We start from the raw sequence: 14,794 nt of genomic DNA, 5'->3' as shown, positions 1-14,794 counted from the left end.
ATATCTTGAACTTTCTTCGACTCATCATTCATTTTGCCCCCTGTCACCTAAGAGTGTATACCTCGTGGTTAAAAGGTTGTATTGTCCAACTATCGACAACCTTAGCAACCTTGCCCTGGGGTTAACTCTTTAAATTTCACCAATCCATCCTTAGTTGGCAAATTCCATGCCAAAATCCTCCACTTCAATATGTTTACTCCATTGGATAGTATCAATTTCTAAAACTTCTAAAATCTCTTTTCTCATCACTAACTTGACACAAGTGGAAATTGTTGCCTCCATTTATCTACTACTTGCATGATCCATCTTGGATTGCTCCCTTCTAGGTCCTTCCACTAGTGGCCACTCATTACATGGGTTCACCTCCCTGTTGTTGTAAGTAATTGGTCATTGCTCCTTGGTCCTCTCCATGCCTCTTAGCTAGTGTGTTTCTTATTGCAACGAGGATGAATTGATCTCGTATAAGTCACAATTACTTAAAGTTCTTTTCCCCTACATCCCAAATGTCACACCATGTTTTAACCCCTTTCCTTCTTAGCTACCTAGATATTATAGGGTTGTGAGTTGTTGCTAAGTTTGACTGATGGATGCAAGGAGGAGTCACCCTTATTGTTATGTTGCCTCTTCCATTTAAATTCTACAATGATAGATCACCAGCTTGTCAATAATGATTGTGCTAATAAAGAAAATGCTTTCATGGTTAGTTTCACTAAGCCAAAGGCTCTACCATCTAAGTCTTTAAACCTTATTAGCTCGATCTTAGATGTTTCTATCTAGTGCCTCCTCATCATTGCCCATAGCTAGTGGCTTAACAAATTATTTGGCCAATAAATAGCCATTATTTGTGCCTTATTCCCTAATGGCTCTAGCTCAAGACCACCTTCCTCCTTCTTTGTTGTAATTCATTCCTATGATGCCACCAACTATGATCTCATATAAATACTGAATGAGGTTAAGCCGGTTTGTGCTACCATTGTTTTATTAATCATCTCAATTGTAACTCCATCCCATCCACTAAACTTGACCTTCACTTTGCCATGGAACCCATCAAATATATCTTTGTGATACATATCCCCAATGGGCTGCCTAGGTATTTAATGGTAACACCAAGTTTGATGACTTTAAAGTCAAGTTCACAAATCCATTTGCGAGGTCCTTTCAACAAAGACAAATTAGCTCAATCAAGGGAAAATTGATATTTGATCTTAGGAGCTTTTGAAAGTCATCATACACTTTTAGCAACACGTCTAATGATTGCTCCTCCACAACCACCTCATTGGAGTTGTCATCACCTCTAGTGATTGCTCCTCCACAACCACCACATTGGAGTTGTCATTAGCAAACATTTGAGCTATGAACATACTTCAAACTAAAATATTGGCTTGCTCAACCACCACATTGGAGTTGTCATTAGCAAACATTTGAGCTATGAACATACTTCAAACTAAAAGATTGGCTTGCTCTCAATGAATTCTTTCTTTTTATCTTTAGGATTTTAAGTAGGGGTTTGATAATTAGTTAGAATAGAAGTGGAGCTATTGGATAGCCTTGTCTCATTAAAAGTGTTAGGACTTGAAATTCACCATCTATTTAGTACTATTTCATACCTTAGTATTAGTATGCATGTAGTCTTCTGGATCAGCATATGTAAAGCAGTCTTTATACTTCATATGATGTGTTGCCTGAAAGTTAGGGCACATGTCAAAAACGTTAGGTAGTTGTATTCGAGCAGTTGGTTCTTGATCATGAATGGAATATGACTGTGTGCAGCGCCCAGAACTGGCTGTTGATGTTTGATCCCACTATCTTCTAATTGTATCTTGAGTGTTGGTGTTATTCTCTTTCACGTTGTTTAATCAATAATGATTATGGTGATAGAAAATAGTGTTGCAATTGATGAACATCAATTCTATGTTGTTGAGTATGATGTTTGCTTTGTGTTTGAATGTCTTTCTTGAACATAATGTAGTGTTGATGGCTAGAAATACATTTATGAAGTTCCTTTTTGCCCTTTCTCATCTTGATCAGGTAACTCTATAAGGACTACTGCAACTGGGGCAGGTGGATGCTGTTGATGAGATGCTCCTGCAGGTCTTCCATCATTGCGGGACCTTGCTACTAGCATTCCTCTCTCAGTCCTCTGCCTTGCCCAAAGCTCACAGTTTGGTCCAACAAAGTGTCCTTGACCTCCACAATAGTGGCATGCTCTCATTTGTGTAGTTTGCTACTGTGCCTGAAAATTTCCCCAAGGTTGTCTAGCCTGCATTCTTCTAGGTCCTCTGAAGGGTCTCTGTGGTATGGTGTTTGGGGTAATCTGATTTACTACAATTGGTTGAATAGGTCTCGGTCGATCCTGCATCACTGGCATCTGTTGTGCCATCCTGACATTAGGATTATACCAGCAAGTCCTAGTTTCATGGCCCGTTCTTTGGCATATCACACAATGCTTTCCTTCCTCTTACTTTCAGAAATACCTAAATCTTTTAACTTTTGTTTAATCATTTTATCTAACTTGCTTTCTGCTGACTTCTTCCTATCTTTGTCCTTTGCTTTCTTCTTTTTGGTCTTGTCTGATCTTGATTTCTTCTTCTTCTTCTTATGCATCCTTCGGCTAGGATTATCTTCATCAGAGTCACTAGAATCATCATCAGAATCTGAACTGTAATCACTATCTGTATCTGAACCAGATCCTGAATCTGCATCAAAATCTAAATCCGAAGAGTGATCATCTTTATTGTTCTTAGATCTAGAGGTACACCGTCTTTTTTCCACTCTCATAGCTGCCTTGATCATTGTGTCCAATGTATCATTCTGGCCCATCTCAACATTGGTAATGGGATTCCGAATCTTACCTCTCAAGCCCTTCATAAAGTAGGTAATCTACATTTCAACTGAAGGTATATCATCAACATGCAGCCTATTTAATAGATTCTTGAACTTCTGGGCATAGTACTCCACCAACATAGCCTTTTGCTTGATCTTCTTGATCTTCATAAGAATGTCTCCCGGAGTTTTATCTTTACAGAACCTACTTACCTGAAAATTTAGATCCAATGTTGTCACTCCTTCACATCCACCACACCAAGCACACCAACAAGGCAATTAGGATCTTCTTTCTTCTTACCTAAAAATTTAGATGCACGAACCTTTGGATTAACCAACTAATTTGGATTCATTTTGGATCTCTTCTTGGGCTTCCTTGGAGGTGATAATGGATTAAAATTCAGAACCCTCTAAGGTGGAATTATAGCACTTCTTAACAAAAATGTTCTTCCAAGCACTGCAAAGGAAGTGTTGGCTGTATGGAAATTACACTAATGCTGTAAGTATGCATGCTAATTGTGATTGTTCTAATTGTATTGAAGTAGAGGAATGTTAAGAGGAACCAATGGTATTAGCAGTGTCTAGAAGCCAAGCTGGTAAGAAGCTTGATTGGCATGAACAAGAAAAGACGAGAAAAAAGGCAACAAAACAGGTAAAAAAGTTGCAAAAACTTGCTAAAGAATTTGAATTTGATCAAGTTGATGATGTAGGGACTTCAGGCATACAAGAGCCTGAACTGCGGGACCAACTTTCTGAACATCAAGAGTATGTTCCTGAACAACAGAATCAGTTTCTTGATAGAAGAATTGCTGGACAATTACAACAAGGAGGTTCAGAAGAGCTTTTTCAAGCTTTGGCCAAGTGTTCTTTGCAGTTGACCTTGGAGCAAATTTTGGATTTGATACCAGGATTTAAGGAGAAGTTACTCCTGAAGATCAGGGAGAAGCAACTGGAAGTCCTTGAAAGTACAACAATTCAAGATCAAGTAATTCCTAATTGTTAGGCGGTCATACCAACTCAAAATGAGGTTGTGGATTACCAAGTACCCACCATTCAAGTTGAGTATGCATGAAGAAAACATGATGATGTCATGTTGGATGGGGGTTCAAGAGAGAAGTTTGACTTCAAGGTTGTGCATACCCCTGGGAAAGAGCATGATATAGCAGATTATTTAAGTAGATTGGAACATGATGAGTCTGAAGTTGGAGTTTCTGATAAGTTACGTGATGCTGAACTTTTTGAGGTTCGGGTCCTTGATCTTGATTCCTATTATGACCAGATCTGCATTTCTTGAAGTCAGGAATTATGCCTACACACCTTCAGCAGATCAGAGAAGAAGGTTGGCACTAAAGAGTAGAATGTTTCAGGTTATTATGAACACACTGTACAGGAGGGGAGTTGATAATGTCTTGAGAAGGTGTGTTCCGGAGTTTGAGCAACCAACAGTGTTACATGAAGCTCATGCCAGACTGTTAGAAGGTCATTTTTCAGGAGAGATTATAGGTAGGAAAATACTGCAAGCAGAGTTACGGTGGCCTACTGTGTTGAAAGATGCTCATCAGTATACTAAAGAGTGTTTGCAGTGTCTCAAGGAAGGTCAACCACTTGACAGGGATAGGATGCAAGATCATCGTATGTTGCCACTTGAGCCATTTCAAAAGTGGGGGATTGACTTCATTGGTCCCATCAAACCAGTTGCAAAAAGGAAAGGTAACAGATACATTTTGGTTTGCACTGATTATGCTGCTAAGTGGGTAGAAGCCTAGGAATTAAAGGATAATAAAGTAGCAAGTGTGGCAAAGTTTTGTACTCTAATGTTATGACCAAATTTGGCTATCCTACTGAGCTAATCAGTGATCAGGGTAAGCATTTCCTGAATCAAGTGATCAGAGAACTGACTATCAGGCATATGATTCTACACAATAATTCTATTCCTTATTATCCTTAGGCTAATGGTCAAGCTGAAAGTTCCAACAAGATTTTGCTTCGTATCTTGAAAAAAATTGTTGAAGATAATCAGGAAGATTGGGATATTAAACTTGATTCAGCATTGTGGGCTTTCAGGACAGCATATAAAGTTGCAACAGGGCTTACACCTTTTAGGCAGGTTTATGGTTTGGAGGCGATAGTTCCTATGGAATTTGTAGTTCCAAGTCTGAGAGTTGATGTTATGAGCAAGATGGATCCTGAAGAATTAGTGCAGCATAGATTAGAATAACTTTTGAAATTGGAAGAGGATCGGCTATTAGCAGCTTATATTATGGGTGTCACACAACAGAGGAGATAGGCCTAGGTTAATAGACATGTCAAGAAGAAATTTTTTCAAGAGGGAGACTGGGTTGTAGTTTATAATTCTCACCTTGGCAAGTTTCCAGGTAAGTTGAAACTCAGGTATGGAGGTCCCTTTGTCATTTTCAAAGACATGGGTTAGGGTACTTTTTTGCTGCAGGACTTGCAAGGGAAGGTTTTACAACCTACAGTGAATGGATTTAGGCTTAAGAGGTTAGTACAACCTTATTATTCAAATGTTCATGTTATCATTCAAAATGGGGCAAAAGAATCAGTTATTGGTAGTTACATGTGTGAATGGTCTAAATACGACGATGTTGAGGTGACACTTAGCACAAACCAGGGTGGACTGAGAGAGGACTTGGACTTTAGCATGCAAATGGAAAAGGGCATGTATTCTTTTGGGGGTTTCTCTCCTTCTCCACTCTCAACTCATTCTCGGCCTGCAACTCTCACCACCATGATGCATACTCATTGCTTTTCAGCCCGGAAGCTATCTCGGACCAAGCGTGGCCGCCAGAAAGATGACGATGATGAGCTCTATGTGGCTAGTAATGACGACAGGTCGGTGCAGCAGGGAGACGAAGAGGTAACACCATCGAATGCTTCATCTCTTTCCAGCCCTAGTGCTATTGGTACTCCCTTCGTGGACTCCAACTTGTATTTGAATGTTGAGGCAGAAGTTCATCGGTTATGGTTGCAAAAAATTGGGTTGTATGATTATGCTCGTTTGCCATGGGATCGTTGGGCATTGAATGTGCATGTCTCCATATAGTGGATATTTTGAGGCACTCAAATTGCAAAATTGCAGGTTGTCTTGAGTTAACTCCTACCATTGTCAGACAAGTGTTTGCACTCCTTATGAATGATAATTCGATTGCATATCGGTGTCCGGAAGACCAGATGCAATGTATTTTCGGTGAACCAGTTGGACCCAGGAATGTTTATGTGTTGAAGTGCATTGATGGTGTCAAGAAATTGTAGTTGCGTTGGTTCATGGAGAGCTTCATGATGTTCATTAAGACCGATAGTATTGCTCGAGATACTTGTGGCATTCTTTACTATGCAGAGCATTTGGGGATGCCAAATTGGGTAGGCCTTATGTTTGATAGGCTAAAGGTTGAGATAAACATCTCCAAAACTAAGAAGATCTTTCAGGATGGGTTGCTTTCTAGCAGATTTGTATGAGCATGCACGGGTCTTGTATCCAGAGCTTACGGTTGAGTATTTGCTGAAAATGGATGTTACTTCTTTGGTCGAAGATGTAGTGGAAATTGATCATAAGGTTGATGTTTCTCATGAGATTAAAAATGTCAATGATGCTCATGATATGTTTGATGGTGATGTTGCAAAATAGTCTATTTATTGTGACTTGAAACAAGTTGGATATGATTAGGCATATGCCAAGCAGGTTGATTCCAAATTTGTTAAGGGAGATCATAAAGATGCAAATATTAAAGATGTACTTCATGTTGGTAAGTAGGATGATGGGGATGCTTTTAAAGTGGATGGCAATCTTTATGCAAAGAAAAAGCAGAAAATTGGGAAAATATGGTTGAGGAGTAGGTCTATATCACAGGAGAAGAAGCAAGATGCTAATCTTGATGCTCGGAATCATCTTGACAATGTCTTTGGTGATCAACAGGTGAATGAAGGTTCAACAGAAATACCTTCGGTTTTACCTGGTTCTAAGATGCATGATGATCAATTTGATAGTCTTTCTGATGCTGTTGGAGTTATGCATAAACTCATGACATACTTTCAGGATTATGATAAGTGGATTTCCCGGACTGTTGTTTAGATTATTAATATGCAGGTTCAGTTATGCCAGGCAAAAGGCAATTGAGGACTTGAGTCAAAAGCTACAGCACAAGCAGTCAGAGTATGATGCATTAGAATTGGATCTTAGGGGTAAAATTGCGGATATGCAACAGATGTTGGATAAAAACAAAATGTCTACTGCACTTTTTGAAAAATGGACTAGTGAACTTAAGACTAAATGCTTGGAGGAGATGCAGTCTTTTATGGGGAAACATGTTCAACTTTAGATTGATTATCAGATGTTGTTGGATAGATTTCAACCATTGAAGGAATTTGAAAAGTAAATGTTGAAGTTGAAGTGGATGCTTCAGTGATATTGAAATCTGACTTTGAGGATATTAGAAATGCATTGGTGAATGATGTCAAACTTGCATGGCAAATAGTTGCAGATAGGTTTGAAGGCATGATTTCTTGGCCTTATCATATGCTTAAGAATGTCTTTGTGTCCAAAAATTATGAGGATGTCATGCATGAGAGAGATGCTTTGAAATTGAAAGTGGAGGAATTGGAGACAAAATGCATGGATGTCAATGCAAAATTAGAGAAGGCTTTGGATGCAAAGAGAGCAAGTGAAGAGCATGTAACTTCTTTGTTGTAGCATATAGATTTTCAGTCTGATGAGCATGATTCTGTCATTCAGGAGGTGGTTTATACACTTTATCATGATTTTTCTTTCATGGATCATGGGATAGTTCAGAATCATGATGTTGGTGCTGTGGCATGTCATATATCTTCATGCCCAGACATCATTCCCTATACTCCTAGATCTTTCTAGCTATTACTTTGGATGTAGTTTTGTTTTGTTCATGATATATTTTGCTCATCCCACTGACTCTTAGAACCAATTATGCAACTACATACGAGGATTATGAGTATCCTAGAGGGGCTCTACTCATGATAGCTCAGTGTGGCTTGTCAAGGGGTGCAAGGCCTCTAGCAAGGCATAATTGTGTTCTCTGAGTAGTTCTTCATCATATTTAGTTTCCATACATTCAGTTAGCTATCTACATACTTGTGATTTCGAGTCATGACTGGTCCAATCATCCACCGGGCTGTGCTAGGTGTTAGGACTTGAACTTCACTGTCTATTTAGTACTATTTCATACCTTAGTATTAGTATGCATGTAGTCTTCTGGATCAGCATATGTATAGCAGTCCTTATACTTCATATGATGTGTCACCTGAAAGTCAGGGCGCAAGTTAAAAACGTGAGGTAGTTGTATTCGAATAGTTGGTTCTTGATCATGAATGGAATATGACTGTGTGCAGTGCCCAGAACTAGCTACTGATGTTTGATCCCATTATCTTTTGATTGTCTCTTGAGTGTTGGTGTTATTCTCTTTCACGTTGTTTAATCAATAATGATTATGGTGATAGAAAACAATGTCATAATTGATAAACATCAATTCTATGTTGCTGATATGATGTTTGCTTTGTGTTTGGATGTATTTCTTGAACATAATGTAGTGTTGATGGCTAGAAATACATTCAGAAAGTTCCTTTACAACACTGTTATGTATTCAGGTAGAATGATGTTTCATGGCTGTTATGGGATGTTGAAAGGCCATAACAGAAAGCTTCAAAGACAACTTTGTATCATGATAGCCATTGATGGAGATGCAAGTTATGGCATTGACAAATACCATTGCTAAAAAGTGAATACCTCCCTTTGAGATTACCCAAGATGAATGCTACAAAAGCATGGATGAACTTCTTGCCTTCATCCTATAGTATCCTCTTATTCTACTGTACAAGGGCTTTGAGATCCTCTTTGAGCACACCAATTCAATTTCTTGCATCTCAATCCAGCTAGAGTGCATTACCTTCACGCGTTCAATTTTTATTGTCTCTCCATAGGTCTTCTAGTCCTTGGGATCAACATTGTAGGCTCATTGGTTGCACCTGTGGTAGCCTAATATGGGTGCTCCTCAACTTGACCCCCTTACATGCATATAGGGGAAAAGTGGCCACTCCTACTTATTACAAGGGGTGAACATTATTTGCTTTACATATGTCCACTCAAATGCCTCAATGTCCTGAGGCGAGGATAGATGAAGTCATGGAAATAGATTCAAATGCTACTCAGGTTGAAGGCAAAGGCCCAAAGTTGCACAATGTGGTTTAGGCATTCATTGTGAACATGCTTAGGTTAACGAGCCTAAATGAAAGTCTATGCTTTTTTAGAATAGACATTGAAGTGGAGCTACCTATGGAGGTTGTGTGTTAGTGCTACTTCAATTTCTCTTCTACTAGTCTCTATTTCTTTCTCATGGAGGAGGTTCCTTAACACATTTTAGGTGCATTATGGGCTGCACAACCATAGATTTGTTAGTAGAGGTTTCTACCGAGTCCTTGTGGGATCGCAAGTTGGAAGAAATTGGATATTGACTTGCTCAATTGGATCTATGGGCAAACTTGTTTACAGCTTGCCATGGTCTACCTCTTTTGCTTTAGAGAAGGAGTTCATGTCCGAGTGTCCTATTAGGTCACATTTCCCTCACATTGTATTTGAGATGGAGGCCCATGATTTTTTCTTTAAATTAGAGGCATGAAGTTGCATTAAATATGTTTTTTTTTTTTTTTTTGCAAAATTGGACTTAAAGTAGGAGTCCACCCTTTAGCTATTTGAAACATAGCTTTGTAGTAGTAGATGTTGCACATATCATTCAATACAATAATTATTAGGGGATCAGATTTAAGGTAAGCCTTAAACATGCATGGTGTCCAATATCTCTTAATAGATTGCTTCAAAGTCTTCTTTGAATTTTGAAATCTTCTCTTCCTTTGTCATCCTCTTGCCTTGATACATTGTGAGCTTTTTGTTTGCTTCAGCTTTCTCCATTCCTTCTTTCTTCAGTTTGCCTTTCTGGTGCTTCAAACATTCCTTGGTGATTTGTTTCTTGTTGTTAACTCCCTGCCACACAAATTCATTTTTTAAACCAAGCAAAGGATCAACATTTATGTTCTCAAATATATGTTCTATTCTTGCTTATCCATATTTGCCATAAAAATAATCCTATAATCCAATTCTAGATGATTGGTGGGACCTCATATTTCACCAAGAAGGATTTCCTTCCAAGTAAATCTCGAGGGTGGAGGAGGGTTAGCATCACCTACAAAAAATAAGAATATTAGCATTATAATAGCAATTAATAAAGAGATGTGGAATTATTTCATGTTCCCTTTTACCCCTCGGGCATAGCCCATCACCCAAACCTATTTTACCAGCCCTCTGATTGGTCAAGATAGCCTTCAAAGTGATAATCCATAACAAGCAAGACAACTTAGGCTAGATGCTAGGGTTCCACAACATCTGAAACACACAACTCCATTGTTCATCATTCCAATTCAAATACCATCTTTTATTTAGTGTAGGGACTAATTGGTTGTTATCTTGTTTAAATTGTTGAACTGGTAGGAGGGGTTCATCATTAATCCACCAAATGCCTTTGAAGTTAAATTCCATCTTCAGTATAGCCTTACAAATGTTTGGACCCCAATTGCCAATCCTTTGTTGTATTAAGTGAATCTCTTTTGAAGAGATTTGATGCTTGTTGTTTAAGAGCTTCTCTATCTTTCCATGGTCCTATTTGAAAAGCTTAGACATTAGCCCATAAGCTCGAACCTTTCTTGTTGATTTTGAATGATGACTAGAGTTCCTCATTGAGTATAGGTCCATTATATATACTACACCATATGGAATTTGATGAGCTCTAGGGTAGGGTGAAATTATGGTTGGATGAGAGGCCAACAAACTCTTTATAAGGCATCCATTCACTCCATGAGCTTTTAGCATATCAAAGCTAGCTTTTATTGAGAATTTTGTATGATTGAATGCCATTAAGAGAGCTGGGAGGCCCTTCCATCTTTGGCAAGCCAACTATTGTGAAAGAGTGATATCAATGAAGGATTAGTATAGCCTAAGCTTCATTTTAATGCTAAAATGCACGGATTAACCATTCAACTGCTAGTTTATTTGCTAAGTCTAACAGATTGGGAAGCCTTAAGCCTCCTTCTTTTTATAGGTTTAGTGTAGTCAGCCCATGAACCTTTGGGATTTTAAACCTTTCATGTTAGATATGCTCAATGCCCCCACCCTCTTAAGGTGCCACCAATGATCCATGGTGCTCAATGTTGTAAGGCCCCCATTATGAGGAGAAGCCATGTGTGAGCTGGGATGTTTGTTGAGTCCTGACTTGCATGTCAAATGAGGACTATGTGACCGGATGGCAAAAAGGTGACTGTTGTGGGTCTAATCTTTGGGTTAGATGGAGTAGTTAAGCTGGTAGCAACTTGAGGCACATTGCATCGAGTTGTAGGGTAAGAGAGTTAAAAGAGGCCCCAATTTTGGTGTCCAGGGGCTGCGGAAGTGGCCCTTGGCGCTGGCCCCCCTAGCAAGGGTTCGGGGGCAGTGCCCCTGGTCCAATGGTAAAGGGAATATTCCCTGGCCGACTAGTGGAGGCTCATGTGGTAGGTAGGTCAGGCCAACCTAATTGCCTTCGCAGGCTATAGCTAAACCCCTTCACAGGCATCTATTATCTATCTTTCACCCAGTCAGAGTTGTTTTAGGTAGCCTTAAGCTCTTCACCTATCTTTTGTCTAGATCGCCATCTAAGCTTCACAATAGAAGCGCATGGGTGGACATAGCCATCTTTGTATCAGTTTTTTGGAGCTAAAGAAATTTTTAATTCTCCTCTTATCTGTTGTGTACTCTTTATCTCTTTCTCAGATTCTGTTAGCTGCGCCATGTAATTTTTACATTTCATTATTCCCAGATCATAGAAAGTTCCTCTAGCGGGTCCTTCTAAAAATTTCAAACCTGATTTGGATGGCTTCTAGTTGGATAAGAAGTATAGGTTTGTGTTATTGTTATAACTCTCAATAAGGTCCTATACATCCCCCCTCTACCTTTTAACCCTAACATAGAGAATCATGTGTGCATTCTTTAGGATAAGCATGTCAAGTCACTTGGAGTCCTAGAGATACAACAAGCATGGCCTTGACTTCATCTGTGAGGTTTAGTTTGTCAAATTATGCATGCTATTTATGCCATCAAAAAGGTCATTTTACTTGAGCTTCCCCACAAAAGTTATAGAAGGACATAGCAGAGCCCTAGCAAGCATCCAAGAAGAAAGATGCCAACTGTTATGTTGACATGCGACCAAACAAATCTACCCCTACAATGGAATGCAAGGACACTAGAGCTTAGCCCCCTAGGAGCAATAGCATCGTAGAGAGGATGGGGGTCTACCTCTCAAACTAGTCAAGATAAAGCTCAAGCTGTTGAGAAGCAAGTGGCTAGTAGTAGAATCCTTCGAAACATGGATAAATCAAGGAATGGAGGAGAAGTCTTGAGAGGGGAGGGCAAGGACAATTAGAGCCGAGAATGCGTTGATTTTCGCTAACATTATGCCCCCCTCACGAACATGGATAATATATAAATCTCTTGCCATGAAAAGATGCAATTACACATTTGGGGCCCACTTGGAACACTAGAATCCTGTGCTCTTGGGTGCTCCAAGGGGAGAGTCTCTAAACTTAGAGCCCTAATCAAACATAACAAGCCTAATATAGTGGGAGTCCAAGAAATCAATATTGGTTCAAAAGAAGAATTAAACCTCAACTTATTTGAGTATAGTTGCTTCTATCACTTGTCAAGTAGGGGTAGAGGGGGCACTTTTATTCTTTACAAACCAATTTTGAAGCATGTACTGATAGCTAAAGATGATCATGGATTGGTCATAGGAGTCAAGATCAGCATTAATGGAGAATCTGTGGATTGCTATTTGGTGTACACCCCCACCAACTCCCACACAAGAGAGTGGATTCTTGGAGATGGCTAGTGATGCATGTGCATGATGTGTGATCCCATGGATGGATATCATATAGTACAAGTAACATGAGAGAGAATCCAGGGATATATTTTGCAACCAATTAAATCTAGTGGATGTAATCATCTTAGCTAGCAGTTTTGCATGCAAATGTGTGACCTGGTGCAATAATCGTGTTGTTGCAACTTGGTGTGCTACAAGACTTGATATGTTTTACCTCTTGCATGATGGACATTGGGCTTCTTCAAACATCAAGTATAAAATTTTATTTAATATAATGGCTTTCATATTCTGATCATGATGGTTTGCAAGTTAATTTGTGAAGCTAGAACTATTAAAGCCTCCCCACCCAATTCAAGCTAAACCTAAGATTCCTCAAGGATCCCAAGTCCCTCAAGGGAGTCAAGGCAACTAGGTTATTGACTTGAAAGGGTGGTGTCAATGCCTCTATCACTTTGGAAAAGTGCATGAAGAGTATCAGTGATTTTTGTAAAAGCCATGGGAGAGCTTAGGCTAAATTGGGGTGATAACAACTCGATTCTCCTCAACAATTTTGAAGCTATATTCTTGATTCTCTTCTTCTCGTGCATGATGATGGTCTATTGCTTCATCTCATGTAGGACATTGCACATTTTGTTTGGGATAGGGAGCAATATAGAATTGTAAGTATTAAGGTGCAAACGAGGGCTCATGGCTTCTTCATCAATGAGGGCCCAACCCCCTTCTTCTTATTGAATCTCAAAAGGAAGTAGAAGTGCGAGATGGTGGGAATGATTGAAGATGAAAAAGGAAATGAAACCCTTGATGACGGTGAGATTTTGGCTATATTCAAAAGGCATCTATCTCTTATTGTTAGCTCCCCCTTTGATGGTGGGACTAAGTACAATGCAAGGGATGAGAGGTTATTAGGAAGTGTGGAAAGCATTGTAGCTCTTGAAGTTTCTCTCTTCCATTCTCTATCCACTCATTGTGGAGGAGCTACTAAAAGTGGCCAAGATCATGAATTGAGGTAAATGTTGAGAGTGGAAAAAGACTGAAATTTTGACTGATTTTTGTTGTTTTTGAGGTCTGAATGATTGATTTTTTATGGATTTAGAGTGATGTATGGTTGTAAGGGAAGTATTTGAAAGTGTTTTGTATGATATTGATTATGTTTTGGAAGTTCATGATGATTCTCAGTGGAGATATGAAGCTCTGTGATGTTCTGATAGGTTTTGATTGGTTATGTATACCTTCTGTATAGCTTCTATTTTGTTCTGATTGTCTTCTGTATGAAGCATGGATTGATGATTGATAAAGATTGAGATCTTTTGAAAGCTTATTGAATAGTTTTTGAGAGTTTGGAATGGTTTTAGTATGAGTTATGAGGTTTTGATAACCCTCTGTAGGCCTTCTGTAGAGCCTCTATCTCTGCTCTGTCTCTGCACTGTAACTGTACTGTAGCTGTTCTGGTGCTGTACTGTGACTATTCTGTAGACCTTCTGTAGGTGTTCTGTAGAATGTATGTGTGATTTTGGGACATTTTTCTAACCTTTGGAAAGGATGAATCTAAGTTCAAAAGAGCTAAAACAAGTGGAAGAAGTAGCTGCTGAAGACTAAAGAGAAGACTAAGTGACAGTGACAGTAGTGAGCTATGAAAAGACACTGTAGTGGCTCTTGTGACTCTTCATATCAGGCATACCTCTTGGGAGGTGTACCCAAGACCTAAGAAGGATTATTGAGGGTTATTATGAGAGCATTGTAGTGAGGAGATGATGTACTATTGATAGAGAGAGAGAGAGAGAGAGAGAGAGAGAGAGAGAGAGAGAGAGAGAGAGAGAGAGAGAGAGAGAGAGAGAGAGTCAATTCTATAAAAACAATGTAACTGTATATGAGAGATTGAGAGAGAGAACCATGAAGAAATTGAAGAAGGATAATATGTGATTGATTTCCATTCAAAGATGGTGTATTTCTTTGTGTTCTTTGTTGTATTGAATAATTTTATGGAGATGTTGAAGGTTATGGTTAATTCTATCAAATCCGTGGGAGAT

The sequence above is a fragment of the Lygodium microphyllum genome, chromosome 19 (genome assembly GCF_053477565.2).
Source record: "Lygodium microphyllum isolate KBCC chromosome 19, Lygodium_microphyllum_v1.1.10, whole genome shotgun sequence".
Taxonomy (NCBI): domain Eukaryota; kingdom Viridiplantae; phylum Streptophyta; class Polypodiopsida; order Schizaeales; family Lygodiaceae; genus Lygodium; species Lygodium microphyllum.
The sequence above is the reverse complement of the archived record's forward strand: the minus strand, read 5'-3'. Positions refer to the sequence as shown.